The sequence below is a fragment of the Ursus maritimus genome, unplaced genomic scaffold (genome assembly GCF_017311325.1).
Source record: "Ursus maritimus isolate PB19 unplaced genomic scaffold, ASM1731132v1 scaffold_5, whole genome shotgun sequence".
In the NCBI taxonomy this organism is placed as follows: Eukaryota; Metazoa; Chordata; class Mammalia; order Carnivora; family Ursidae; genus Ursus; species Ursus maritimus.
The window spans coordinates 65,596,340-65,611,091 of NW_024426663.1; the positions used below are offsets into that span (position 1 = coordinate 65,596,340).

General features: G+C 37.6%; 1 long non-coding RNA gene across 1 annotated transcript in view; it reads left to right on the forward strand.

Moving 5' to 3' along the window:
• The window catches only part of LOC121100763, a 284,219-nt gene extending 273,816 nt beyond the window's left edge, over window positions 1-10,403 (forward strand). Inside the window, exon 4 of the long non-coding RNA XR_005832549.1 lies at window positions 9,969-10,403. This is a non-coding gene — a long non-coding RNA (uncharacterized LOC121100763). The remainder of the gene's footprint in view (window positions 1-9,968) is intronic.
• The last annotated feature ends 4,349 nt before the right edge of the window (window positions 10,404-14,752 follow it).

Below are 14,752 nucleotides of genomic sequence, written 5' to 3' on the forward strand. Positions count from 1 at the left end.
GAGCAGACCCTTGGCTTTCCAAATACCATCTGCAAAACTGGACTGGTTAAATTTCCATGAGATTAGATGTCCTTTTTCATCAGAGTAACCAGCCTTTTTTCAGCTTTGTTAATGAAGGAGAGTCTCCTTGCATGGAATATGCTCATTACATACAAATTAGAGTTAAAACAGTGGCATCCCAACCCCAGGAATGTTAAGTGCTAATGAACAGAAAAAGGGTCGCCCATGAAAAATAACTCCGGCGAGCTCCGTCCCCGCACCCCAGTTTGCGGCGCTTGGGAAAAGGTTCTAATATTAATGCCTCTTGTCAGAAAACCCTTACAACCTCTATTAAATCATCTTCCCTATCGAAGGTGCTGTAGTTATAAATAGGCTCACAATGAATTCGGAATTCTCTACATGTAAATCATGCCACATACCATTATCTGATATCCTTGAATTAGGTATGCGTGGCCTTGGGGGCAGTAAAGGATAGGTCGATGCAGCCAGCTGTCTCGTTTAGTAGTAACTGCTGCACGTTAAACACTAACAGCCAGACAATAAATAACATTTTCAAATCTGCATCTAGACTTTGAGTGGGAGAGAAATGAATAATGATTTCCTTGTGTTAGATTGGACTTAAGCAAAAGGTCAAACCTTTCAGCAAAAGGAACAACAGCTGTACAATCCAGTTAATCATAGACAAAAGTGTGTGTGTGTAAACCTGTAAGCAGGATAATTAACAGGTCGACTTGCTTTCAGTGTATTCCATTGTGCCATTTTATTCTTGCAAACTCCATTTTCTTTCATGTCGATCCCTCATTCTGACTCTCTTTAAAGGAAGGTGAGAGGTTAACAGATTAAATCCAATTTAGAACAAGGAGCTGGGAGTAATTGATATCATATTTGAGCATTGTATTTAAATAAATCAAGTGCATCTTTTCAATGCAGACGAGGTCTTTGTGTATGGATTACATTGAGTTAGCATTATATATTTTACGAGTATAGTAAAATATCTGAGTCTATTTGCATATCTTCTATGAGAACATAAATATTTCTGATATTGACTGAGTTTTATAGAAAAGTGAGATGCAAGAAGAAGCAATGTTCCTAAATTAAAAAAAACCAACAACAACACACACACACAACCAGGGATAAATTAGTTCTGTGAAAAACCTGCTGTGAGATTTTAATTTTCTTTCCCCATATAGCTCTGGAAAGATCACCTACATCAAAAGATTGAAGTCATATTAATGTTTCTTTTATGAGAGGGAAGACCTAACTGGCTGTAGTTTATTTGGAAATAATTCTTTATTATTTTATTTGCGTGATCATGTTGTGTGTCTGTCTCTGTGTCTATCTGTGTGTGTGTCTGTGTGTCCGTGTGTCCAAGTCGTGATTTAATTAACTTTGGTACAGGATCTCAGCTGCTAAAATGTATTCTGTATACCTGCAGATAAATAACTCCAGACTCTTAATTGTTTACTTCCCCGGACCTCTTCTATCTCTCTGTTTCTGTGTGAACAATACAATAAAACCTCTGCCTGCACCCCCCTTTTGGGAGGGAGTTTTTCAGTAGTGATACAAATATTGTTGTTTTTGCTAGCAAGTAATTCACCAGTGGCTCATTTCCATCAGCTTTTATTTCACAGCAATTGTAAAATAAACCACTCGTAGCGCATGCTGTTCATGTCGGGTCCCTGGGGTGTAACTGATGTTCGTGGTATGGGTCATGCGCTAGCTAAAGTGTGCATTCAAATAGGAGAAATTAATAGTACTACCACTGATTCGCGCTAAATGGTATTCAATGGGCAATGTCATCCTGTGAACAGTATCTCAGCGTATTTTGTGGGTTTCTTTTAGAGTCTGATTTTAATGCAAAAAAATAAGCAAAAAAAAAAAAAATCAGAGCATGCTTCTATAATGAATTCTTCAGAGGCAGAGCTAGTCATATGCTGAAGTTTCATTTATACATTACATTCTTTTCATTTCATTTTTGACCTTCATTTTATATTTGATGACACCATAAAACTCGTGGCACAATTACTAGATTCTGTCCTTCTGCAGAAGTTGATATAAATAATGCTATTCTTTGTGTGCTTGGCTATTTGTGTATTCCCGTTATGCATCTTTTTTTTTTTTAAAAGATTTTATTTATTTATTTGACAGAGATAGAGACAGACTGCGAGAGAGGGAACACAAGCAGGGGGAGTGGGAGAGGAAGAAGCAGGCTCTTAGTGGAGGAGCCCGATGTGGGACTTGATCCCGGAACGCCAGGATCACGCCCTGAGCCAAAGGCAGCCGCCTAACAACTGCGCCACCCAGGTGCCCCTATGTTCTAATTTTAATTGAATATTATTTTATTGTATTCTATTTGGTCATAATGAACAAGTCCATGAAAAGGCAATTCTTTTAAAGACATTCTTAATGCTTTCAAGATATTGTCACTCTTATGCTGATAACATTCCCTCAAGATTGATAGCTGGCACACCATTCATCTTCTAGATAAAGATGTGATCATACTGAAGAGGTTATTTGAGCACACAAAAGCATGTTTTAACTGCTTGTCAGTATCAAGTTCTGGCCTAGCTGCTTTCCTACGCACACAGAACCGATGTTCAAGCATCACGCCGCCCAAGATTGCAATCCCTGCCTGCACCTGTGTAATCTAGACGCGCAACCCCGTCTCTTCCTAACTGATACTCACGTATCTCTTCAGAGATGTATACAATTTCTCCGCTAAGACCCTCGCATGCAGAAGATACTATTAAATCCAGGCAATTCTTGTTTTTGTTTTGTTTGTTTAGTAGTTATGTTGTATACAGTCACTGTGAATACTGAATTAGCAAAAACTGGATTATTGCTTCTTGGAGAAATAATAAGGTTAGGTTCCTGCAAGCCTTTGGTCATAACATTTGTACCACCAGACAATACATAACCTTGTTTTATGTGTGTTTCTGTTTAAGGAAACACACATTTTATTATTGAATATGTAGTGAGATTATACATATTGTATTTATAAAACACATAAAATGTATTATTGAATATATATATTTTGATTCATTAACATTGCACTCATGACCAACAACACTCTAATTCATGCCTGAACCAAGCTTATCCAGCACAGTATTTTCTTCTGTAAGGTACATCGCAGCCTTTGTGTGCTCAGGGGCACTAGACGGTACTTCAGGGCTCTGCTTGGGAGCCATTTTAAACAGTGGACTCAGCAAAAGGCACAAAAATGAGAAAATGTGGCATTAAATAGTTGGTGAAAATGACACTTGTTTACAGTGAGAGCTGACATAAAAATGCCATTGCCTTGTTTGACCTCAGCTGGGAATGTGGGCTTCCTGCTATTCAAGATTTTCATTACTGCAGGAATGTTTGCCAATGACTGCGAAAATACCTCTATTGCTCACTTTGGGGTTACAAATAGATTTTAGCAAGTAGGTGACTGGCAAATATGAAATCTCTGAATAGCGAAGATCCACTGTATTCAGTGATGCAAAAAATAGCATAATCAAAGCAAGGGAGGAGGCACCTGGGTGGCTCAGTTGGTGAAGCGTCTGCCTTTGGCTCAGGTCATGATCCTGGTGTCCTGGGATTGAGCCCCATACTGGGCTCCCTGCTCAGCGGGGAGTGTGCTTCTCCCTCTCCTTCTGCTGCTCCCCATGCTTATGCTCTCTCACTCTCTCTGTCAAATAAATAAATAAAATCTTTAAAAAGAAAAACCCCGAAGCCCTGGGAACTATTTAGATTGATGCATTCCTATTTTTTCCATATATGTATTAATTTTAAATGTACATCATTATTTGATATATGTATATATTGCAAGATGATCACCACAAGTTTAATTAATAGCTATCCCCTCACGTAGTTAACATTTTTTCCTTATGATGAAAACTTGTAAGATCTACTCTTAGTAACTTTCAAATACACAGCACGGTATTGTTAAGTAGAGTCAGCATGCTGTACATTACACCCCCAGGACTTACTTATCTTACAACTGGAAGTTCGTACCTTTTGACCACTTCACCTATATCCATTCCTATTGAAAAATCTGTTAACTATTTCCTTCCTTTCATCTTTCTTCCCCTTTCTAAATTTTCTGCTCCATTCTTTCTTCCTACACTTTGTCTTTCTTTCCTACCAACTCCATATATTCTTTAAAAAAAAAATCTCTTATGGAACAAATTGAAATTCTTCATTAATTCTTTCTAAGTCTTTCTGGCTATCACCTCTCCTGGCTTCCTGGCCTCTAGATGGGATCCTGATACACACAGTGATAGTTAACTCGTGCTGCTCTTCTCTGCTGAGACATTCTTGCTGTAGAACGCTATTGGTGGTTTTGCCAGTGTCTTCCAGTGCCTTGCATTGGCCTATACTGGTGCTTCCTTGAAATATGAGGCTCTAGCTCTCCATCCAGGCAGCTAGAATATTCCACCCACGCTGTCCTTGGTATTTCAGAAATGCTGAGAAAAGTAAGTTAATCGAACTTCACCTTTGAATTTCAAATCAGACTCTTGATGCTAGCGGCCAGAAACAAGAACTTTGAAAGAGAGAAGGTTTTTCTTTTTGATACGTAAGAGACTAATTTTGGGGAGGCTTCCCTATTTTGAGGTCCATAGCAGGCTTATCAATATCAGTTCTTAAACTGAATACAATCCAAATTGTGTTATATTTGTTTCCTAGCTTCCTGTACGCTAAGGAAAAGGAACACATTATATACAGAAATATGGATGAAACTCATAATCATACTGTTGAATGGAAGAATACAGACACAGTAGCATACATACTGATGATTTCCTTTATGTAAAATTTTAAAAAGGGAAAACTACGATGTTAGAAGTCAGGATAGTAAATATTGGGCTGGAGGGTGGTGATTGCGAGGGGGCAAGGAGCTTCTAAGGGTGCTGTTTGTATTCTGTTTTTCGTGTGGTTGAACGTGGAATAGATGTGTTGACTATGGGAAAATACATTAAATCACATAACATTTATAAGGCGAACCCTTGTCTGAATATATATTCAATAAAATAGTTCTAAATTCACCATAAATGGTATGAACCTATTTATAGAAAATGTACTTTATGGTGCATGATTAGATTAAAGAAATAAATTTAGATTTATGAGTGCTGATTTGTAAGGATATACAAATTACACTGTTAGGTGAAGGAAGCAAGTTGCAAGGTACATGTATGTTAATGGAGTGGGATTAGAGGTTTGGAGCCTATGCAGGAGGGAGATGATTAGCTTTACCTTTTTACATCTTTTATTATATTATTTGATTTATTACAATAAGCATGTACCAATTGGATAATTTCAAAAACATCAAGAGAATGGAAATGTTTTATAAAGAAAAAAAGTGAGTTGAGGTCTGACTTAAATAAAATGCACGTAAGAATCTAGAGGTCCACCAGAGTGAAATATTCCTACCTGCTACAGAATTGTTGAAAATCCCAAGGGCTTTGGGGAGGAAATGAGAGTCAGAGAGGAAGCTAGGAAGTCGGATTCTACGGGAATGAAGAAGCATGACCACAGATAAAGATATTATCGGTGATATCACAATGTACCCAAAAGTCACCAGTTCTTACCAGCCAGCTTTCTATAAAACTGAAACCACAGTGACATGACTAACTCTTATTCTTTTTGCGTCCTGTTGATGCAAACTTCATGTCCCTTGAAGATACCCTAAACTATTTCTGGGGACTCACAGTTGCCTCGTAGGGACTCACAAACCCATTGGCTAGCCAGTGACCACACAGTTCTCACCAATACTCTGAGGACGAAAACGCCCTCAGCCTCGCCCCTGCCTTCCCCTGACATACTAACTCTGCCAAGCCTGCAGCACCCTCCTTGTCTGCATGTCCTCTTCATTGTCCCCACGTCAGGTCTTGTGCCTCAGGAATAGAACAGAGGAAGTGGAAAAGAATTGTGTTCAGAGTCTCCATAGATGGCAATACCTGTACCTAAATACCCCTGAGGATCCCCAACCAGCGCTTCTGTAATCAGGAGAATGAACTCTGCCTGCAGGTCTGGGCTTAGACAGGATGCAGCTCTGTGGAGATGCGAACGAGGGGCTGGCCATGGGAACCCATGAGCTGCTGGATGAAGTTGCTCGCTCCTCATCTTTGCCACTTAGCCTGTGACCGATCAGAGCTATTTGTAGATTTTTTTTTTTTTTGACCTTATATCTCTCTAGGAATCATCCTTGCAGACCACAGTGAGAGGCTGTTTTCATTTCCCCATCTCTAATATCCCTACCTCACGACGTCTATAGCTTCCTGGTCTTCTCTCACTGGTCCTTTAGACATTGTGTTATCAGCCTAATGTCTACGCAGTGTTGCTCCCTATTTTTTCCTCATTCCCAGGCTCTCACGCTTTTTATTTGTTGTTTACTAATTAATTTGTTTCTGAGGTAAAGCTGTTCAAGTGTTCCATTAGTTCTCATTCTGGGCCCTTTTGAGGGGACTAGCTTCATCAGAGCCCAGAGCCAAATGAAAGGTTGGTTTTTGCCCCCACCTCGGTCACAACATCCACTTATTATCAGTTCATTGGGAGTTAGGAATGGAAGATGTCCCGAATGCCCCCTGTTGCCTGTGCACCCTACGGAAACCTTAGAAGTGGACTGACCTGGTGTTCTGTGGTTGCCAGTTAGCCCAGACATGCCCCCTCTGAACTGTGAGCTCTCTGAAGGCAGGGTTTGGGTCTCATCGATTCTGAATCTTCAGTACCCAGGAGCTAAGTGTGAAACAGAGGGCACACGGGATAGAGGATTAACTCATCAAGCACCGCGACGTCTTAAACATCATCCTGCCCTGTGAGGAAGTAAAGATGAATAAAATAAATCTGTAGGGCTGATGGGCGCAAACCTTAGTGTTAAACCAACCAGTGTCTCTGTGTGCCTCTGTGTAGTTTCTAGTTTGGCATATAGACCTTGAGTTGTTCGCTGTGTTCACTCTACGACTTGATTCATTTCCTTCTGCATGTGTTCCAGAGAAAGACAAATGGAATTGGGATCCATGTGCTGTTCACAATGGTCCTGCTTCCACATCTGGTGTTGTTCAAGCCCATTCTCTCCATCATTGTTTTTACCAAAATTGTCTGTAAGAGCGTCTCTTTAAAATCTTGCCATCCCAACTATTTAGGTGAAAACAAAGGGCAGAAAATAGAGCTTGAATTTCCCAGAATGTGCCATCAATGGATTACAAAGCTTTGTTACCTCTAAGAAGAATTCATCTTTTACCTCTTAACATGCGAAAATAATAATCACTAAGTACACATATATAAGAAAGTGATACCACTTGGAGGGATGGTAAATTTTCATAATCCTTTTATTTTCTAAGATAGGAAGAGACATCTATTCCCAACCATGTCAGGTCCTAAAATGAAAGGGAATAAAACACAATAAATTGCAAGCCAAAGAATCAATTATTAAGGCAGATTAACGCTGCATCCCACAACGTTGTCAAAAAACCCAGATGTGTCATGTTTGAGTTGCATTTTCATTACGTGCACATACTTGGCTTTGAGCAAAATTATATGAGTTGGATTAATTTTTTATATGGCCCTCCAGCAGCTCAGTGCAGAACCATATGGGAGACATTTGGTTCTCATCAACTCCCTTTTACCCTACCTTCCACTCCATTGCTTTAAACTGAACTTTCATTCTCTTTAACTATCTGCACGTTTTATTCTGTTCAGAGAGAGGAGCTACTAAAATATTATGACCTCTAAGTGATGGGCGGTGAGACAGGGTCTCTCTCCAAAGCCAGCCCACAGCTGTGCCTTGATCGCCCGTGTCGGTGGCCGGGTGGACGCTGTGTACTGGTCTGTTCTCTTTCATCTCACTGGGAGGACACTTACAGCATGGTTTGCTTCTATCTTGTGGTCTGTAAGGAAGTGGAAGGATTCAGTTTTCAGCCCTGTTATTATGATGGGTTTTTGCTTCAGCTTGAAATTCACTTTTCAAAGAGGGGAGATATTTTATAAGGGGAATGGTTGTGAAGAGATTTTATGCGACTCAGCTTCAGTGATAACTCTTTAGAGTAATATCAAGGCTTCCCTGTAAAGATTTCAGACACATCAGCATGTGTATTTGCTAACCACTCTGCAGGGGAGGGAAGTGGCAAATATCAATGACTTTCTAGAAGGAAGGAGCCTGAGACTGGGAAGGTGGTAGAATGCCAGCCAGCACCGGAATCTAGGTTTTCTTACTATTCAAAATCTTTCTCTCTTCATTGTCCAGCCCATCCAGTTTCCTTCCGTTGTGGGCAGAGTCATCTTAGAGTCTGGAAAAAAGAGAATATCAATTTAAACAGAAAATATTAAAGGGCCAGGCTGTTATTTTTCTCTTATCTAGGTACTCGGGATAAGTGATCATTATTAAATATAAATAATGTTAAGTTGTTTGAATTTAAGAATTATCTGAGAGAAAGAGTACAAAAGTTCTCCCTCTCTGTGCATTGTGAATACGTGCATTGGAATAGAAACGTGAGGCCAAAGCATCACTTATAATCATGAGGTCAATTATCATTTGACACAAGAATTTGAAATAACCTGCACCTGGACACATAGAGTCAGAGTCCTGTGTCAAGTGAATGGAATTTTAATTCCAATCAACATTTAGTTGTTTGAAAAATGATATTATGAGCAAATGCAAACTTAAAAGACAGCTGCCATTTAAAGTGACTTACGTAACGTAGGTAAATTCCATCAAAAGACAGCTTCCCTCTTAATGAACTAAAAGTACTCTATGAGGTTAACTGTCAGTATTTTTATTTCACATCCCTGCTCAGCATACTAAGTGGAAGGTACTTTCATACAATACAGTTAATCCCTTGATGGAATTGGAGGGCATGCTAGAAAGTTCTTTTCAGCTTTTTTGATAAGTCCATATCTGGCTCAGGTTTAACATTTATTCATGATGGCACCTCATCCCTTGCCTTCCTGCTTAAATGCCAGAGGTTAAAATTTCTTATGGAAATTCTACTTAACAGAAAGCTTTATTTTGCATAATTACAATCTGGCTCAACCTCAAATCATCCAACATTTATTATAACATTTAAAGGTCTCAGAAATACCTCTGAGATGTTTTTTCCTCTTTTTTCTTTTTTAACAAATGGAACAATTTTCATAAGTCGTATACCCAAGTTCTCTCTCTCTCTCTCTCTCTCTCTCTCTCGGTCACAGCAGCACCGGGCAACTCTCCTCTGATGAGCTAGGTTCTCATTCATCATTTGTCTTCAGCCCCGACCTGACCTGAGCCTCTTTCAAACTTACTGCCATCAGTGTATCACTTCACTCAGAATTCTTGGGCCGAAGCCTGCATATATTTCACGATCTGCAAAGTAGTAATTTATTTTTAGTAATTCTACTTCTTGTCTCGATCCATTAAACAGCATGATGTCTGGTCACGCAATTCGGTTAAATGAAAGTTTGAACATTTATATAGTTAGAGTTTATAGCAAAGCTAATGTAACTGACATGTTTTGAGTTATGGTTCTGACAATTATGTATTTTTTGTAATATAATTGCTAACTGGGCAGAGTCATCTTAGAGTCTGGAAAAAAGAGAATATCAATTTAAACAGAAAATATTAAAGGGCCAGGCTGTTATTTTTCTCTTATCTAGGTACTCGGGATAAGTGATCATTATTAAATATAAATAATGTTAAGTTGTTTGAATTTAAGAATTATCTGGAAGTTTGCTGCATCACTAAGCTATGTCTGACACAAATAATTAAGGGTGGTTAGGGAATGTGACTTCCTTTATTAAAACATTTTTTTTTTCTATTCCAACTTCTCTAAGAAAAAAAAATGCTGTTCTCACCAGTTTTTTTTTTAAAACATAATCATTGCTATCCCATCAGTAACACAATTGGTGCCTAAGAACATCAAATGGTAAATCCAAGCATATTAATTACATCATTAAAGTAGCATTTGGTACACTGCTGAGATACATTACAATAACAATAACCTTTCTGTTAATAGGATTCGCAGCCAGCGTGTAATGCAGAAGTTGCATACAATGAGGCTCTCCCATTCCACCACCTCATGGCATAAATCAGTATAGTCAGAGCAACAAAGAGTGAGTATTTCCATAAAAATGACATTCAACTATTTGTGTGTGTGTGTGTGTGTGTGTGTGTGTGTGTGTGTGTGTCTGTGTCTGTGTGGGATGCCACAATTTAAAACCCAGATAACTGCTCCAGAGAAAGCAGAGTTGCTTGGTTACATCTGCTGAAAACAATCTGCTGTGTATGAGAGCTCATGTCAGCTCAGTAATTACCACAACTGAGATAAAGCCTGTGCTAAATGTCACCTGCCACTGACAAGCACAGGAAGCCAAGCACCGCTAAATGAGTCAGTTACTCTGAGAGTGTTTAGCTCTCCTTGTGGGCTAAATGCATTTGTCTGGCATAGAAAAAGAAAAAAAAATATATATATAGAAAAAAGTTAGAAATACATTTATCGTGAAACCTCACCAAAAACCATCACCGCCCGCTCATTAGGTTAGAAGTATATTAGGTAGGCAGGCTTACAGATGCAATCAGGTTGCAGGAGAAAGATTAAGGCATTAATGAGAATTTCTGTGAGTCAGGCGCAGCTTTCCACTGTCTACCACAAATTGGTCATTAGTCAGTGCAGTGCAATTTCCCACAGTCTGGAAGGATCCCCCAGAAGACAGGTGAAGTTCATGTCGACAAGCACCAACCAATAACACACTGGAACAGTTTGCCGTTATCTGGATGGATGCAAGGATTATTTTTAAAAATCTTAAACACCAGGAGTTAACTGGTGTTTTAATAAATATTCCCGACCAAAGCAGAATTAATAATGTTGGTATAAAGATAATATCTCTCTCTCCTACTTATTTTCTTTTATTGTCCCTTTAAAAATTCATTCTTTCCTGTTAAAATATTATTTTAACTGCCTTGTAATGCGATGTGATTACCAAAAGACCCTCCATACCTCATCACCTAACACTTTGCAGACTTACGTGGGAATTCTCATACCTGGGCAGAGGAGCTGGAGTGCAGAAAGAGCCCAGACCCAGAGGGAGATCCTATAGCTAAAGCAGCTTCTTCAGGGGGTCGATGATGCCAGGATGATGATAAGAGGTCTTCATGACCATCTCTCATTACCTTGCTGAATTTTCCAAGCTTCAGGGTCTGCCCCTTAGCCTTCAACCTCAGAAACCTTATTTTGAGAATACCACAGGTGGATTCAACTTTTGGGGTGCTCTTTCATGAACTAGGCTAACAACTACTTGCTAAAATGAGTATTTGCAATACTACAGTAGTACCGCGGAGTCTGAGACTATCTGAAAATTGACTACGTGAACAGGCACGTCATTATTAGAGGATGTTTTCTGATGAGTAGAGAACCAGAATCAGGGAAGTTGCATGAATTGAATGTTTAATTGCATCCTTCTCAGCGTTGGGATGATCTTGCCAATGGGATGGGAATATTAGGAATCTGCTGGTTGTAGCTACCAGGGTCTGTTTTCACATGAAGGATGTGCTTGCCCACGGGATCGGAGACTTGCATGCAGCCTATTAATAATCTTTTATTGAACTCTTACTATGTACCAGCCCCCTCTCCTAGATGATTTCCATGCTCTGTCTTATTTATTCATCACAAAGGCCTGTGACAAGAAGTACAATGATGATCCTATTTTTACAACTAAACTCACTCTAAATCACACAATTCAAGCATTTATTTTTGTGTTTTACTGACGATGTATTAATTGACCCACACAGGAACTACTCATTTTAGACAAATTGAAAAATTATTATCACAGTGTAATAAATGGAAGTAAATCATGGTTTAAACTATAATGATCATTTCCTGTAGTTCAGAGCCAGGGTGTTCAAACTATAGCCTAAGGCCAAATATCACCTGCCTCCCGCTTTTTCACACGACCTGCGAGCTAAGAGTGGCTTTTACATTTTTAAATGGTGGCAATAAAGTAAAAATATTACTTCGTGACCCATGAAAATCATTGGAAATTCAGATGTCGGTGTCCATTAATAAAGTTTTATTGAAACACAGCCACACACATTTAGGTGTTGTATATGTATGCTGTCTTTGAGCTACAATGGCAGAATTTAGTAGGATTTAGTAGATGTGACAGAAACCATATGATCCACGAAACCTAAGTCAACTATCTGGCTCTTTACAGAAAATATTTTCCAACCCCAGATTCAGAGAGATAATGTATTCCAAACCTCTTATCACAGTTTGTCTTTTGGGCTTGATGACAGTGAGCTTAAACTTCAGGTCACATTGCACGTGAGGATAGTTTGTTTATCAAGAAAGCTTAATGTAAAGAAGGGCGTTGAAATGGTAGCAAGTGTTTGATAGTTACAGCAGACGGTTATGAATATTTGGATCAAACGTGGACACAGGAATGATAAATCAGTGAGTTCTTACTGGAAACTACCTTCAGAATTTTCCTGAATGTTCCCACGGCGAATCTTTCTCTGTGAAAACCCAGTGGGTAGACTCCTTCTCTCAGCTTTGGTTGCATTCAGCTCTGCAATGTATTTCATTACATCCTATGTTATCATTTGGATATGGTTTCTAAAATTTGGTCCAAAATTTATCAAAAATTTATTTCTCCAATGAATAAAAAAAATAATCAAATGGGAAAAGTCAGTTTCTGGGGGGACAAAGCCATTTGCAGCCTTGTTTGGTCTTGGTAAACAAAAAATATCCTGACATCTTATCATGGATATTAAATATTATGCATTTTTTGTCCTGAAAGATAGTTGATAGATTGTTGAGATCTGCTGCTTAACAGCTTAACATGATAGAAATGGTTTTTAATTGACAGTATCAATTATATGAAGAAATATCACATCCCATATTTCAAAAATTCATGTGAGAATCTTTCCCTCCACTATTAGGGAAAGTTTTACTCAGCTTTGTTGGAAGAATTAGTCTTATATACATGGCTTATTTCTTTACGTGTGTAAAAGCAGATGTCCTTGGTGACTGTAGTGTAAGTATTAATAGATTTTGCTATTTTCTTCAGCAATTAAATCAACCGGAAAACTTTTAAAATTTAATATTATTTTTAATTCTATAAGTAATAAATGAATATATTATCATTTTAAGAGTATTAAAACATCAGAAATAAATTGAAAGTACCTCAACTATCATATATAATTCCATTGTCCTCTCTAGAAGCAACTATTCTATCAATTCAGTAAAGTTTCTCAACATCTTATATGAATTAATACATAGAAATATAGCTTTTGTGTTATATATGGTTTCAGTATCAATATTGTAATACTATATGTATTCTTCTGCAGTTTGCTTTTTTCACTCAATAGCTTATCTGCTACTATTTAATGTTACCGGGCATGTCCTGTAATATATGTAGTAATTTTGTTGAAAAAAGCATTGAGATTGCTTTAATTTTTTTTTTTTTGCTATTGCAAACATTGCTGTAATAAATATCTTTGTTTATATTCCTTTGTGCATATAAATCAGTGTTCCAACTAGAGCTGCTATCAAAAAGCAGGTTTTCTAGAGGTTTACACATTTTACATTTAATAGACACTCTCAAATTGGCCTTCATACTGCTGCAGATTTATATTATTGTGAGGGTGATGTGAGCGTCCCTGTTACCCACATCCTTAACATTTTAATTTTTGCAAAGTAGTAGGTGAGAAATCCTGTTGCTATCTTATTTCATTTGTAAGGAGACTAAGGGTCTTTTATATGCTCTATTAGTCATTTGAATTTTTTCTCTTTTCTCAATTGCCTGCTCATAAATTTTCCCCATTTGTCTGTTGGGTTCATTGTTCTTTATGTCAGCACTTTATATATTTTCAATATTTTGGGTGGAAAATCTTGTTTTCCCAGGCTAGCACTTCCCTTAACATGAATGGCAGTGTCTTATGTCAAAAGGAAGTTTTAATTTGGTTATCAATTATATCAGTCTTTTTACATTTGTTTTTGCTATGCTTGTTTAAGAACTTTCTAAGACATGTAAAAATATATTTATTTTTTCTATATGATTTTACAATGTTTTATTTAAGTAGAATTTATTTTATAAGTGGTGTGAGATAGGGATCTTTTCCCAAATTGTTAGCAGATTGCCCCCAAAATCTTTCAAGTAGTTATTCTTTCCCATTGATTTGAAGTAATACTCTTCTTCAACCTTATATTTCCATATGTACATAAGAACTTCAGGACTCATATTCTGTGCCATTTGTTTGCTTGCTATTAATTTGATGTTTTTGGCTAATATGATACGACTTTAATTTCTATACCTTTATAATTATTTTTAGTATTTGGTAGTGTGACTCCTTTGCCACTATTTTATTTTTCAAAATTGTCCTGGTAATTCTTCCACATTTCTTTGTATAATCACAGAATTAGCTTACTAAAGTCAATGGAAAAAACTGAAAAAATTTATTGTGATTTATTTGGATTTAGTGATAAAATCTCATAAGAGTTTAGGGATTTTTATTCTGGTGATTTTCACTTCTAAGGGTATGATATATCTCACCATTTATTCAGATCTTATTTTATGTCATTCAATAAAATGTCATGATTTTCCTCACAAAAGATCTGTATATTTTATGTTACATTTACTTAAATATATTTTAGTTTTTTATTGTATACAGAAAAGGTATTATCTGATTTATTTTGTTTCTACTTATTGTTAGGGTAAGTACAAATTTGCCTTCTGGTAAGACAATGTCCATATACCTTGTATTTAAGGGATAATCATTTTCAGCCTCAGAAGGAGGCAGGGG